The 15,378-nt window shown below is 38.5% G+C and overlaps 1 protein-coding gene across 2 annotated transcripts in view; it reads left to right on the top strand.

Moving 5' to 3' along the window:
• DMD (dystrophin) overlaps window positions 1-15,378 on the top strand; it is a 1,188,090-nt gene that overhangs the window by 604,608 nt on the left and 568,104 nt on the right. The gene's annotated exons all lie outside the window — the stretch shown is intronic.

Genomic DNA, 15,378 nt, shown 5'->3' on the forward strand with positions numbered 1-15,378 from the left:
CAACCCATCTCACATACTATACTTGCTTGCTTTTTGTCATCTAACTTTTTGTTGATGTTCTGTTTGATATAATACCTAAACCAGGCAATTATGTTTATTACTATATTCTATAGTTTTATTACTATATGCAATCTGGATTAATTTTCTAGCTTGGAAAGCACCTGCAAACCACATTTTGTTCATTTGATATCAGAAACTAAGAAAATGGAATGTACAAGGCAAGGTAATGAAAGGAAGGATTGCAAACTTTTTTCATTTGATCATATTAGAAGCTAAGTAAGTAGAAAGCACAAGACCAGGTAATGGAATGAAGGGTTGTGCACTGTTACTTTGTGTAGCACCAAATTATTATTATCTATATATTTTGTGTTTATGAATTATTTATTTCTATGAATTGTTAGCAGTATAGTATGAAAAATATTTAAGTGATCAAGAAGAAAGCACTAAATATAATGCAATCAGAATGTGTCACTGGAACATTGCAGGTGGCAAAGTCTGGGACTGTCCACCAGAAGGGAATTGATGATGGTGGTATGGGTGGTAATGGTGGTAATGATTTTAATCTTTCCAAATCCTTTTTCTCAGTTCTGAAAAGTATTGAATAATGAAAGCTTGCTAACATTCCTCCAGAAAGCATATTTTCTGAAAAGACATATAAAATGTTTACAGTTGTATACTAATACAACATACATTTGTTTACTAACTATAACATGGTGAATAATCAGTGTATATTGTGCCTTCCAAATAATTATATCTATATGGATATTGTTAAGTAAGTAAGCTCCCCATTAGGAGAGCGAGTGTGCAGAGAAGCGTAATGAGAATGGTATGGAAGAACACGCACAAACCAGCATATAGGGACACTGAATAGTATAAAATATAGTAGTTTACTATGTGGAAATATAGAGGTATTCAGAGTTCAATTTACAGTCCAAGTCATACATGGTTCAGTCAGTCAGTTATCAACATTCTCAGTTAAGGAATGATCCTTCGAACACAGTCCAGTATCAAATAATTAGTTTAGCACTAACAGTAGCTAACAGTAGCAAAAACACAGTACTTCACAATACACCGATCAGTGTCTAACAGAGAGCTAACAGTCTTTCTGGCTCCCTCTTATGGCTGCTTGAGGTAACAGCAACCAATCACATTACAGCAGTACTTAAAGCTACAGTACTACCATCATGGTTTACAGTGGGGCAAAAAAGTATTTAGTCAGCCACCAATTGTGCAAGTTCTCCCACTTAAAAAGATGAGAAAGGCCTGTAATTGGCATCATAGGTAGACCTCAACTATGAGAGACAAAATGTAAAAAAAAAAACCAATCAATCACATTGGCTGATTTGGAAAGAAGTTATTTGCAAATTATGGTGGAAAATAAGTATTTGGTCACCTACAAAAAAACAAGATTTCTGGCTCTCACATACCTGTACCTTCTTCTTTAAGAGGCTCCTCTGTCCTGCACTCATGACCTGTATCAATGGCACCTGTTTGAACTTGTTATCAGTATAAAAGACACCTGTCCACAACCTCAAACAGTCACACTCCAAACTCCACTATGGTGAAGACTAAAGAGCTGTCGAAGGACACCAGAAACAAAATTGTAGACCTGCACCAGGCTGGGAAGACTGAATCTGCAATAGGCAAGCAGCTTGGTGTGAACAAATCAACTATGGGAGCAATAATTAGAAAATGAAAGATATACAAGACCACTGATAATCTCCCTCGATCTGGGGCTCCACGCAAGATCTCACCCCATGGGGTCAAAATGATCATAAGAATGGTGAGCAAAAATCCCAGGACCACATGGGGGGACCTAGTGAATGACCTGCAGAGAGCTGGGACCAACGTAACAAAGGCTACCATCAGTAACACACTACGCCGCCAGGGACTCAGATCCTGCAGTGCCAGACGTGTCCCCTTGCTTAAGCCAGTACATGTCCAGGCCTGTCTGAAGTTTGCTAGAGAGCATTTGGATGATCCAGAAGAGGACTGGGAGAATGTCATATGGTCAGATGAAACCAAAATAGAACTGTTTAGTAGAAACACAACTCGTCGTGTTTGGAGGAGAGAGAATGCTGAGTTGCATCCAAAGAACACCATGCCTGCTGTGAAGCATGGGGGTGGCAACATCATACTTTGGGGCTGTTTCTCTCCAAAGGGACCAGGACGACTGATCCGTGTACAGGACAGAATGAATGGGGCCATGTATCATGAGATTTTGAGTGCAAACCTCCTTCCATCAGCAAGAGCATTGAAGATGAAACATGGCTGGGTCTTTCAACATGACAATGACCCCAAACATACTGGCCGGGCAACGAAGGAGTGGCTTCGTAAGAAGCATTTCAAGGTCCTGGAGTGGCCTAGCCAGTCTCCAGATCTCAACCCCATAGAAAGCCTTTGGAGGGAGTTGAAAGTCCATGTTGTCCAGCGACAGCCCCAAAACATCACTGCTCTAGAGGAGATCTGCATGGAGGAATGGGCCAACATACCAACAACAGTGTGTGCCAACCTTGTGAAGACTTACAGGAAACTTTTGACCTCTGTCATTGCCGACAAAGGATATATAACAAAGTATTGAAATGAACTTTTGATATTGACCAAATACTTATTTTCCACCATAATTTGCAAATAAATTCGTTCCAAATCAGCCAATGTGATTGTCTGGATTTGTTTTCTCATTTTGTCTCTCATAGTTGAGGTCTACCTATGATGCCAATTACAGGCCTCTCTCATCTTTTTAAGTGGGAGAACTTGCACAATTGGTGGCTGACTAAATACTTTTTTGCCCCACTGTATATATTGCTAACCCAACCGTTAGCTTACATTCATAACAGATATGTCTACAATATATGTTTGATGGTGAAACTTTCCTCTGCTGCATAAACTAGTATGTCACAAAATACAATGCACAATAGGAGAGTATGATGAAACCATATTTAAAAACTTTATTAGTTTTTAACTAACTGTAAAATACTAACTTGCAACTTTGTAAGAAGCAGAAAAGGCTAATATGAAAATGTAAAGAGCAAAAGTTCAACAATCATTTTTTAAAAGTTTTAGAAACTACACAATCAACTTTGAGGAAAATATTGGGAATACTGTGAAGAAGACAAAAAACATTTTAAAAGTTTTCTAAACATTTGGAAAATGTGCAAACTTTAAATAAGAACTGAAATTTGAATTAAAAAGTAATATTTGTTTCATATTATCACTTTTAACATGACAAATATCCATTGTTACCTCGTTCGTGAAATAAATGAAGTTGTTTTAGTGAATGATGAATTTGTTTTGATGATATTTGATTTAGCTATTTACTAGAGGTAGTATATCAATTACAATTCATGCTCTAATGATAAACCAATGTGAAAGGATAAAGATTAAATTATTTCTTCTCTGATAAATGAGACATCCAATTAACTTGGTTAAGTGTGTTAAGAAACAAAGTAAATCTGTATAAATTTAGAATTATACAAGGGGATTCAATGGGCAAAAGGGTGAGGAACGCGATGGAGCTGGAAAGGTAAGAGGCGTGCCCCTCCCCACCTGACACCCGTCGTCGCTAAAGGGACAGCAGGGAAGGGAACAGGCAGGCTGCCTTTACCATTGGGGCGAGGTGGGCGGTGTTGGGCCGCGAGGTGCACCTCTTACCTTTCCAGCTCTGTCGCATTCCTCGCCATTGTGTTCAGGGAAGCACCTGGTAAAAAAAAACCTTCTCGCGATTTCAAGATGTTTGATTGAACTCATGAGAAGGGTTTTTTTTATCAGCCGCTTCACTGAGCAAAATGGCAAGGAACGCGACAGAGCTGGAAAGGTAAAAGGTATGGCTCGCTTCTCACGTGCCCCAGAAAATAATAAGCCCTCCCCTATAATAAGCCCAACAGTCAATATCAATATAAATTGTAAGGACACAAGCAATAAAGTTACAGTCCTGCAGTCATAAGTGGCAGGAGATGGGTGAGAGCAACGATGAGAAGAAGAATAGTAATAATAATGCAGCCTTAGTGAAGAGTTTGACAGTGGTGAGGGAATTATTTGTTTTTGAGCTCTAGAATCAGTCTGTCCATCCCTGCGCACATCGGTATCTTATTTATTATTTCTTGTTCCAAGGGAGTCTCCTTATTTTTCCATTTTTGTGCAAAACTAGTTTTGCCACCATTAAAATATGCAGCATTAAATATAATCCATCTTTGCCATATTTTTCTTTTGTGATCCCTAGTAGAAATAATTCTGGCCTCAACTCCATCCTTTGATTTAGCATCTCTTCCAAATACTTTCTTATCTGGTGCCAAAAAGCCCTAGCTTTTGTGCACTCCACCACATATGGTAGAAGGTCCCTAGTGCAGCATTACATTTCCAACATTTTTGTTAATTTTAGCTGATCTTGTGGGTGGGATGTGCCACCTGTAGAACATTTTGTATAAGTTTTCCTTATACCAGATTGCTAAAGTTAACTTTCTGTTTCTTTCCCATAAGTCTTGCCAATTGTCCAAATCTATGCTGTAACCAAAGTTGCTACTCCATGCTAACATGGTTTCCTTGACCTGCTCTTCTGCCATTGTATAATCCAATAGATATTGATATGATTTTGAATCATTTTCTCCTCTTCACCTAGTAAAATTTTACTAATTCTGTAGGTTCTTTCTTAATACCCCATTATTTTTTATCTTTTACGTATCAAAATTGGACTTGTAGGTAAACCCACCATTCCTCATATAATTCTCTTCTAGATTTTAGTTCACCTCTTTCATTTAGTATCCCATTATAAATTAATAAAATTTCCCTAAATTAATAAAATTTGGATGCACGAACATCTCCAATGCTGATAACCAGTTTGGGGTTTCCATGTAGTTTAATATTTAATCCTTAACCACACATCAAGTAGAGCTCATCTTATATGGTGCCTCTGGAAGTACTGGTGGGCTTTATGTTTTCCATCCCATAGGAAGGCATGCCATCTCATTTCCATATCATGCAAATGGGGTGGCATACCACTTTCCAATGGTAATACTCTTCTATTTTTAAGTCCTATCCAATCTTTTACCCATGTTAGTGCTGCTGCTTGATAGTATCTTTCCCAATTGGGCAGTCCAACTCCTCCTCTTTCCTTGGAATCCTGTAAGAGTTTTAATTTAATTCTGGGCCTCTTTCCTTGCCAAATAAATTAAGATACCATTTCTGAAATATTCTTTCTCCAATCTTATTGGTATATTTTGAAATAAAAAAGTATTTTGTGTAGGATGTTCATTTTCACTGTTGCCATTTTCCCCATGAAGGAGTGCTGTAAGTTTTTCCCCCGTTCTAGATCTGCCAATTCATTTTTCTGCCCATTTGTCATATTTTTCACTAATATTTTAGTTTTTCTTTATTTATCCTCAAAGCTGGCTGCTTCCCCATATTCTCCCAGTACTTCCATTAGCCTCATACCAGACCGCAATGTTTTTTTCATAATAAACACCAGGTCGTCTGCAAACGCTTGGAGCTTAAATACTTCCTTTTAAATTTCTAGACCCTTAATTGTTCATCATTTCAAATTATCCTAGACCTCCAACGTTAATGTCTATAAAGAGTTTGAGCTTCCTGAGTTGGTACAGAAAGAACATTCTTTGTTGTGCTTTTTTGATGATGTTTCTGATGTTAGGTGTCCATTTTAGGTCTTAAGATATGGTAGAACCTAGAAATTTGAAGATACTGTGTTGTCTTCTATTGTAAGAGGTGGTAGTATGGTAGGGTTTCTCCTAAAATCTACCACCATTTCTACCATTTTGAGTGTGTTCAGTTCCAGATTGTTTTGGTTGCACCACGAGGCTAGTTGTTAAACCTCTTGTCTGTATGTGGTTTCATCATTGTTCCAATGAGACCAATCACTATTGTATCATCTGCAAACTTCAGTAGTTTAACAGATGGATCATTTGAGATGCAGTCATTGGTATTTAGAGAGAAGCGGAGAGAACACACAGCCCTGGGGCACTCCTGTGCTAATTTTACAGGTTTCTGATGTGATTTTGCCTAGCTTTACCTGCTGCTTCTTGTCTGTTAGGAAGTTTGTGGTCTACTTACAAGTGTGTTCAGTACTGCTAGCTGATTTAGTTTAGTTTATTTAGATTTATTAATCAGTTCTAACATACCGGTATATGTTTGTGTAATTAGAATTGCAAACTATAATAGCTTAGCACTTTTTTTAATGGCTAAAGCTCTCTGGCAGTGTGCCATAACAATAGTTACTGACTGCTATTAAATATTCAGGTGTCAAATTTCAATGCATGAGATGGTAATCCTCTGCCTATTTATTTTCAGATTCTATAGATGCTCAGTAGTCAATGCAGTGAATAATAGTTGATGTTAGTTCACATCAAAGTCTCACTTTGTATAACTGGCATTGAATGTTCTTGTTGCTCTTTTACTAAAAGTGTAGACAAATGAATAAAAAATGCTTTAGGTAGTGGCACTTTTTCTCTTTTAGGGTATTCAGTCTTCAACAGTAACTAGTACCTGCGGCCATATAATACAGAAAATTAATATCATGTTTTACACCAGTGAATTTATTCAAGGCTTTTATCTTCCAAAATAATATCTAATTCTACTGGTTAAAACTATTTTCCTCCAGCAGTCTGTCTCTTTGTCTATCTTTTCTCTCACTTTCATTTCTGGAACAACCTTTATTTGTGTTTATATATTTCAGTGTGTGAAAATTATTCTCTTTACTTCTAAAGGCCATTTGACAAATGTGAATGTGGATTGCCAACAGTTCTATCTAAATAGCAGCAAAAATCAAGACAAAGAATATCCTCCCAGGTTTTAGTCCTCTTGCCATATGCATATTATCAGTACATTCTCACCATTTGCACATCATTGTAAAACTCCTGACAAATAACCTGGTATCACAGGCAATTAAATTACTACTGTTACCTAGGTAACCATCAGTCACAGAGGAATGCTGGAAAAAGGCCAGGCTACTTTTATTTTCTAATTATTTGGATTCATCACATACAGCTAAAAAAAGGCTGGAAAATTATAGGGCCAACATCATGGAAAACAAATCCTTTAATCATTCTATGTCCTAATTTAGATATTCATTTCCATATTTCTAAAACATATGTATTTTTGTTTTGTTAATATTCATAAAAGAAAGGGACGTGACACTTTGAAATATTTAACTTAGTGCATATGATTTTCATTTTAGGATATACATAAAAATACTGTTTAAGCCCAGTGATCAAAGTTTGTGTAAAAGTTTTATTTTAACTTTTGTGCACTGCTTCTCAAGGTTTTCTAAGGGTAATTTACAATAAAACTACTGGATAAATTTTTTAAATAATTAAATAAAAGCACCTGGATAGTTAAATAGCTTCCAAGGATAAAAATAATAGAAAACGACCAAAAGCTACAATAAAACTAGTGTCAGATATATCTCACTGGGGAAGACATTAAATAAAATTACTCACAGCTCCTTAATTGTTCCAGAAGGTCATCAGAAATAATTCCTTCAAAATTAATCAGAGGAAAAGGGTAGGAATATATGAAAAAAGTTGTTCCTTCTCATATATCCATCTCAACAGGCAACTGTTGTATAGGTTAATACCAACACCTTTCGGTTCAACCAGAAACAAAGAGACATTGAAAGTAATAAAATTAGTATAACTCCAAAAAGCACTTTTGCTTACTATATTTTATATTTCTTAAAGCTTCTGGACTGTTTTTACAAGAAATACTATAAATGATAACTTGAACAGTGTGCGTTACTGAAGCAATACAATCTCTATTCCAAGTAAGGTTATAATTGATTCAGCATTGTAATTTGGAAAAAGAAGCTTCAAGTAAAATAACAAAAATGGCTAGTAAGGAAGCCATGATTTTAATTGTTAGAAAGATCTATCTTCTTCTAGAAAAGGTTAAACATAGTGCACCTGGATTGATCAACCACTCATAAATGACACTTGTTTATTCCAGACTGAATTTCAGATTCTTGGACCTCATCACCTAGTTGATCAGGCACTGATTCAATATTTCCATATATTGACTTGGATTTGTGTAAAAAAAATTAGAATGTGTGTTATTACCATACAGTTGCACTTCACTTTAAATCTTTAAATGATACCGTATAATTTTAAAGATACAATGATGAATGTTGACTTTGAAGTGTATGTTCAACCCATCATTGTTTTTACTGTGGATCTAAGTGAATCTCCCACTGGGCCAGATCTCACAGAACAGTAACAAGAAGAGACAGATGGAAAAAAATTGCATCTTTGTTTCTATAATTGATACAAAATAGGTTTGATGACAAACTTTTACTAGAAATCAATTAGATTTGAATTGACTTTACCTCCATCTGCATTCTAATTATCTTCGACTTACTTCGTTACCGTCAGCTGTAATATATTTCAGCTGGCTAGTTCTGCATAGTGGAAAAGAACACTCAGAAACAATCATGTAACCTGTCTGGATGATCTCAGTTTCAAATAATCAAGCCTTCAGCAAAAGGGCCAATTTACGCTAAGCAGAAAATCTCCCAGAGCCACCTGGAATCTACAGTAATCGGGAATGATTTATAGGATCTTTGGTCATGCAGAGAAAATGCTCCAAGCCTAAATCCCAATAAGATCTGATTAGACTATAATAAGTAAATTTTGATCACTATCTTCCTATGGAGAAAGGGAGGAAATGTATCTGCGTTTTAGCAGATGTTGCCATTCCAATCATGTCCATCTCAGCAGAGATGAATTTAAGAACTACCTCTGTTAGCTCACAAGGAAAAAAGTGAGGCAAAGGGATGTATAACCTAATAATAGATACAATCTTGCTTAAATGAACAGTAAGCTTAGAAATAGAAAAAATATATAGACAACAGCCCCATGATCAATTCTGTGACCTATTCTATTCTAAGCACAATTAGGTGACTTTAGCTTCTTAGCTTCTAAGCAAAGGTTTGTGATTCAAACTAGATCAGCTCTCTCCTACACAATCAAATCATAGGTCATCAATATTTTCTTCTTTATTGACCTACTGCCAATCAGATGGAAAACATGGCCAGATGAGCTTGCTTGTTTGCTTATTTATTCATCTACAGGTCTTATCACCATTTCACACAAAGTCCTAGGCACTTAACTTAAGTTTCTCATAACTTAAGACATAGGTAAAAACAAAGGTACCATTTCCCCCAGGGACCAGATCAAATATCCCCATAATTCACGTGACCCCCAATTCTAGTCCAATGCCAGTCTTTAAAAACCTCTGAAATGTTAAAGCTCCAGAGGCAGCCTGTCCTAGAGGACTGGGATGGCCACTAAGAAGGCACTCCTCCTACTGTGTTTTCCTAAAAATAAGACCTGGTCTTATATTTGGGGGGTCTAAAATAAGCATTAGGGCTTATTTTCAGGGAAACATGTTAGGGTTATCCAGCCCACTGACTCTTGGCTTTCCCACGGCCTGCACATTGTGTCTGGATTGCCCGCCTTTCCCCTGTGCCTCTGCTGCTGCATGCTGCTGGTGCTGCCATGCTAAGATTAGCCTCCTGTGGCCACTCGTCTGTTCTGGCCCATCGACTCTTGGCATTCCTGCACCTTGTATGGCACATCCAGATTGTGTGCCTCCCCTCCACCTCTGCCTCCACCTGCTGCTTGGATAGGTAATTAACTCACCTACATTGTGTGGGCTGTGGCTGTTGCTGGACATCATCGGTCCCCACACCCTCGCTGCTTCTGGTGCTGACCATGCCCACCCACTGATCCCTGGCTGATTATGACCTTAACATGGGCTTATTTTGGGAGTAGAGTTTATATTAGGAACACACTAAAAATCAGGCTAGGGCTTATTTTGAGGAAAAGACAGTAGGTCCCATCAGATGGCAACATTTAAGGGACAGAACCTGGAATGCATCCATCCTACTAACCTAGTACGACAGGCAGATACTCTCAGAGAAAAGCAGTCCTGCAAATAGCCTGGCTCTGTGCCACGTAGGGCTTTAAAGGTAATAAATAGCATCTTAAATTGTACCCTGAAGTGACTATAACCCAATGTTATTGACTGTTTTGGTACTTTCCACAGTGATACCCCATACCATTTCATCCTAGAAGTAGCCTTATCTCAGGTAACAGTTATCAGGCATATATGCTATCTAGATACATACACGGACAGACATTCATTTGTATATATATCATGTAGTTTTTTCAATTTGCCCATCCAAAAGCTGTAATTAAATGTATTACAGTAATGGTTTTAAATTTTCCCTTCTGCCTAAATGTCCCAATATTTCATATCTTCCGTTCCTTTGTTTTCAAGATGACAATGTGTGTCAGGTCCCAGATATTTCTACAGGAGTGCTGGCATTTTAGTGGGAGGAAGAGCGGAGGAATGGAGCAATCTGTATATGAAGTTTCTGTTTGTTTCCTGCATTACTGTGCTAATCTCTATATTAAGTTTCTGTTTCCTTGCAATGATGTAGTGTGGGAGGGATTTTGTTAGCATTGCTTTAAATAGCTGGTTTTAAGTGAGAAGCTTTAGTTCTTGCCTAGATCTCTTGTTATCACAAACCTTTCAATAAAAGCTCCTTTTGGAACAACTGCAGTTTCAAGAGTCCTGTTTTCTTGGGAAGATTGGAGAGGCAAGATCTTACAATAGGCCAGAACTGCAAACTGGCCAACCCGGAGAGGTAACAACCCTACCATGGGGATCGTGCACACCATGTCTGCCCAGAGCAGTGACCACGAAGAAGCTGAAGACTGGGGGAGAACTTCACGCCCTAAAATCTCAATTAAAGCCCTCAGTGCCTGGATCGAGGAGAACATTGTCTCAAGCACCTCTGCCAAGCTGAGGTGTTGGGAAGATGGAAGGCTGGGGTACCTCATATCACAGACGGTGCAGTTCCAGATTGTCCAAGGCCAAAATTTCAAGTCTGGTGGCATAGGGAATTCTATAGTGAGTAGAGGAGTGGAGTATGTTTCTCAAGAAGTACCTCTGGACCCGCTCAATCGTATTAATGTCTGATATACAGTGTGGATTCCAGGCAGATGAGCTGTATTCGAGAATTGGTATGGCAAAGATTTTGTATGCCCTAGTTAGCAATACAATGTTACTGGAGAAGAAGCTTCACAAAATTAGGTTAACAACGCTTAATGCCTTTTTTGCAATGCTGTTACAGTGGGCTCTGGGGCTTAGATTGTTTGAGACAAGTACTCCTAGGTCCTTGACAGAGTGGGGGTTGTCTACGAGGTTGTTTCAATCCAACTTGTATTTGGTGTTCTGATATTTTTTGCCGATGTGTAGGACATTTGTCTCAAGCATTTATTAGTTGAGATTTGGAGTTGCCAATTGCGTGACCACCCTTTGTAGGGTGGTCAAGGTTGCTTTGTAGGGTGGTGTTGTCAGTGGTGTTGAATAATTTTACATCATCAGCAAAGAGGATGCAGCTGCTTTTAATATGATTGCATAGGTCATTAATATAAAGCAGAAAGAGTGTGGGTCCTATAATGTTGTCTTGGAGGACACCACTGGCAATTGATGCTGGATTTGATAGGGCACTCCCTATTTTGAACTACTTGTTGCCTGTTTGATAGGAATGCAGCTATCCATTTGTGTAGGGATCCAGAAATGCCATAAGAACCTAGTTTCAACAGTAGTTTGTCATGCATCACTGAATCAAAGGCTTTGCTGAAATCTATGTAAATTGCATCTATTGTTTTTCCCTGGTCAAAATGTGTGGTCCAAATGTTTCTGCAGTTTAGGAGTTGCAAATTACAGGACAATTTTTTTTCTGAATCTAAATTGCTTGTTTGAGAGCAGGTTGTTTGTCTCTAGGTGTAGTGTGATGGATTGATCTGTAATTGATTCCATGATTTTACAGGTGACGCAGCACAAGGAGATTGGTCTGTAATTTTCTACTAGACTAAGGTATCCCTTTTTAAAGATAGGTATGACCTTGGCTAATGATCATAGATCGGGCAAGAAGTTGGTTCTGAAAGATACCTCGTAGATTGTGCCTAGAGGTTCAGCTATGGCAGTGGCAAGTTTTTTTAAGAAGTAGAGACATAATCCACCAGGGCCAGAAGATAGAGATGGCTTTAGGTTAGGTATTGCCATTTTGACATTATCTACTGTAAAATCAATATATAGTAAATCATTACAATTGGTTGTGGTACAATTAGGGAATGTGGGGTAGCAGCCATTAATGTTGACGAAGACTGAGCTGAAGAACATAATGAAGAGGTTGGCCTTAACAGCCTCATTGTTACAGTCTTCCCCATTAGGTCCTTTTAAGGGTGGGATAGTTTTTGAGTCTTTAAGTTTGGCATTTACAAAGTTATAGAAGGCTGGGGTAGATTTTGAGTGTAACAGCTCTTCCTCCTGTTTACAATGGTGATTGGTACATTCTGTCTATCTGGTGGCATAGGGCTTTATAGCAGCTTTTGAAGTTTGCTACATAGCCAGTTTTGTTTTTTCGCCAAAGAGATTTTGTGGGGGGGGGGATTGTAGCTTTCTTATTGTTATGGATAATGTGCATGACCCTGAATTAGTATGTATATTTCATCAATTGTACCAATTGTACAAATCTCATTGATTTTATGTTTCCTTTGTCTCCCCTTCCCTCTTTTGTTTTCTTTAAGGTGGACTTCCTGTTTTTCTAGGGGGCAGCATGTCATGTCCCAGATATTTTTACAGGGACACTGGCATTTTGGTGGGAGGAATGGAATTATCTGTATATGAATTTTCTGTTTCTGTTTCCTGCATTACTGTGCTAATCTCTATATGAAAATTATGTTTTTGTTTCTTGCATTACTGTGTTGATCTCTATATGAAGTTTCTGTTTCCTATCAGTGATGCAGTGTGGGAGGGGTTTGGTTAGCATTGCTTTAAATAGCTGGTTTTAAGTGAGAAGCTTCAGTTCTTGCCTAGATCTCTTGTTATTTACAAACCTTTCAATAAAAGCTCCTTTTGGATCAACTGCAGTTGATTATGATTTCAACCACTCAGATTTGCTTGGTCATTCATACATATTTGCAGCATACAAACAGGATGGAAGAGGTGGAAAAATATTGTTACAGCAATAATTATCTATATTTATATGCCCTTTTTCTGCACAACTAATGAAAACAATTTTTCATAGTACTTACAATGAACTACATCATTAACTTTTTTCAATAAGAAAAAAGTGCAATGAACAGTTAGTTGCTTATCATCCTGAAATAGTGTGCTTTGCTTTCTTGGTAAAACAGTAATGACTGTGAATCTAGTGAGCACACTTTCCTTTTATCTTTATTTATATCCTAAATATATGATTTTCCGTGCTTTAAAAAAAAACTTAGTTCATTGCTAAATATCTGTTCCAGTAAGGAAATTGTTTTGAAAGATTATGTCATTTTGCTTCTATTAAAATATTTATCAAATTTACAGTGTATAGAGCCTATAAATTGGTTGCATTGCAGGACAATGACTGAACTGTCTTATGTTTTATGTTTTTATGGTTTGTAATGGGTTTTTTAAATGTTGTTAATGAATTCAGCTTTTAAGTTAAGAGGTGTTTTGTTGTATTGTTTTTTGTGTTTTTACCTGGTACACCACCCAAAGTCATGTACATGCAGTTATATAAATTCACTAAAAAATAAATATTTATCCATATAACATTTTAAATCTCTTTTATAGAATATAATGTAGGACTCAGATAATTTATAACATTTTCAAGCAACTAACTTTCATCTGTAAATGAAATATTTTCCATAGAGATGGAGATAGCATTCAGGCATCAGTTGACATTGTCCGCTCTCAGATTGGACTGAGTCTGTTTGAACATCATTAAGACATGCCCCGGTTGCTAGGCATACTCAGCTTTTGACCCAGTCCACTCTGAAAGGACAGCATGTGTCATCTAGTTGCTCCTACCTTTTCAGATAATTAATAGAGTAGTATTAAGGATTATTTGTGAATTTATGACTTCGATAGTGTAAGTACTGCTGTTTCTTATTCTGACTGTCTAGCTGGATATTTGAATGCAGTTGCTGCTGTTTGGCTTCGAGCCACTTTGGGCTCGAGCAGGAGGACCTTAGGCCTGGTAACTCGCCTTTGATGTTATTGGAAAAAAAATTGAGTCTTCGGACAAATGAGTGGAAGAGAGCTTAGTGCTCTTTGTCTATAGCCAAGACCATAAGGACTGTAAGGGAAGTGCTCAGCTACAGACCTCCACTTAGCAGCAGGCACGCAGCATGCAGAGTGACAGACGGGACCAAAAAGCTTCCGATGGTACCAAGTGGCCATGCCTTTAATCCCATGTGGCAGGCATACTCCTGTTTTTCAACTGCAGTGGACGGAGAGAGAGAAACAGACAGTATGAGTGCCACAAATCATTCAGGGAGGCATTAGGCGCAGTCAGTCAGTGGAAGAGTGGCAGAGAGCCATGGCAGCATTGGCACTGCCCCTTTGATCTCTCATGGTCGGGTGAGTTAGTCGGCCAGAAGGCAGATAATAGCGGTGGTTAGGCTAAAAGAACTGAGAACTGCTAACTGCCCAGTGTGTGCAGACTAGCAGAAGACAGCTTTCTGCCATACCACTGGAACGAGACAGTAAAAAGGGTGCAAAAAGCCATTTTGTCCGCTGTAACTGAGTGACGCCAATACAAAATGGAGGACGCAGCCACTCCAGGTGCCAGGGGAAGCTTAGATAATGTTAGGATATTAGCTAGTCCCAGTTAGGAGGTTGCTGATCAGGGATGTCTCCTTCCAGCACTACCATCTACCTCCCAAGGCAGGGAAGAATCTAGGGGATGAAAAGGGGCAGTTAAGACATCTAGTAAATCTTCCAGGCCCAAGAAGGCCATAAAATCAGCCTCCAAGTTTGAAAAGCACAGGGACAAGGCCATAGAACCGTTGGGCGCTGAGGCGGTAACTCAAAGGCCTCATTCCTCCTCCTTATGGGGTGAGCAGGCCCAGAGTATGGACAATAGATATTTTCAGCTATCTCTGTGAGAATGGAAGATGAGTCGGGGCCTTTCAGTCCTCTTTTCTGAATTAATACTTCTGGCCTCTGGGGGTCCATGGCTGATCTACATAGTTTGGGGTGACAGGCGAACAACCCAGAGCTGGGGGCACAGGCCAGTGGAGGCATCATTCACACCTACTGCTGCAGGGCTTTGTCCCAAAATGAAGATGAATCCTATGTCTTTTCCCAATTTCCAAGACATTATTGCTAATGCCATTAAACAGGGCATAGCGGTGGGCTTACAACAGTGCGCTGAACCAGAGCCTTATGTGGCCTCTGTGGCCCCTCCACAGAAAGAAGTGGTTCTGCCCACCAATCCCCAGCTTGCTCTCAACATAGTCAATCTCCAGTTTCTGAGGAGGGCGAGATCAGGGATGCTGATTTATCAGAGGATGAGAACATAGCCCCAGA

The sequence above is a fragment of the Natrix helvetica genome, assembly GCF_964273705.1.
Source record: "Natrix helvetica genome assembly, chromosome: 4".
Taxonomy (NCBI): domain Eukaryota; kingdom Metazoa; phylum Chordata; class Lepidosauria; order Squamata; family Natricidae; genus Natrix; species Natrix helvetica.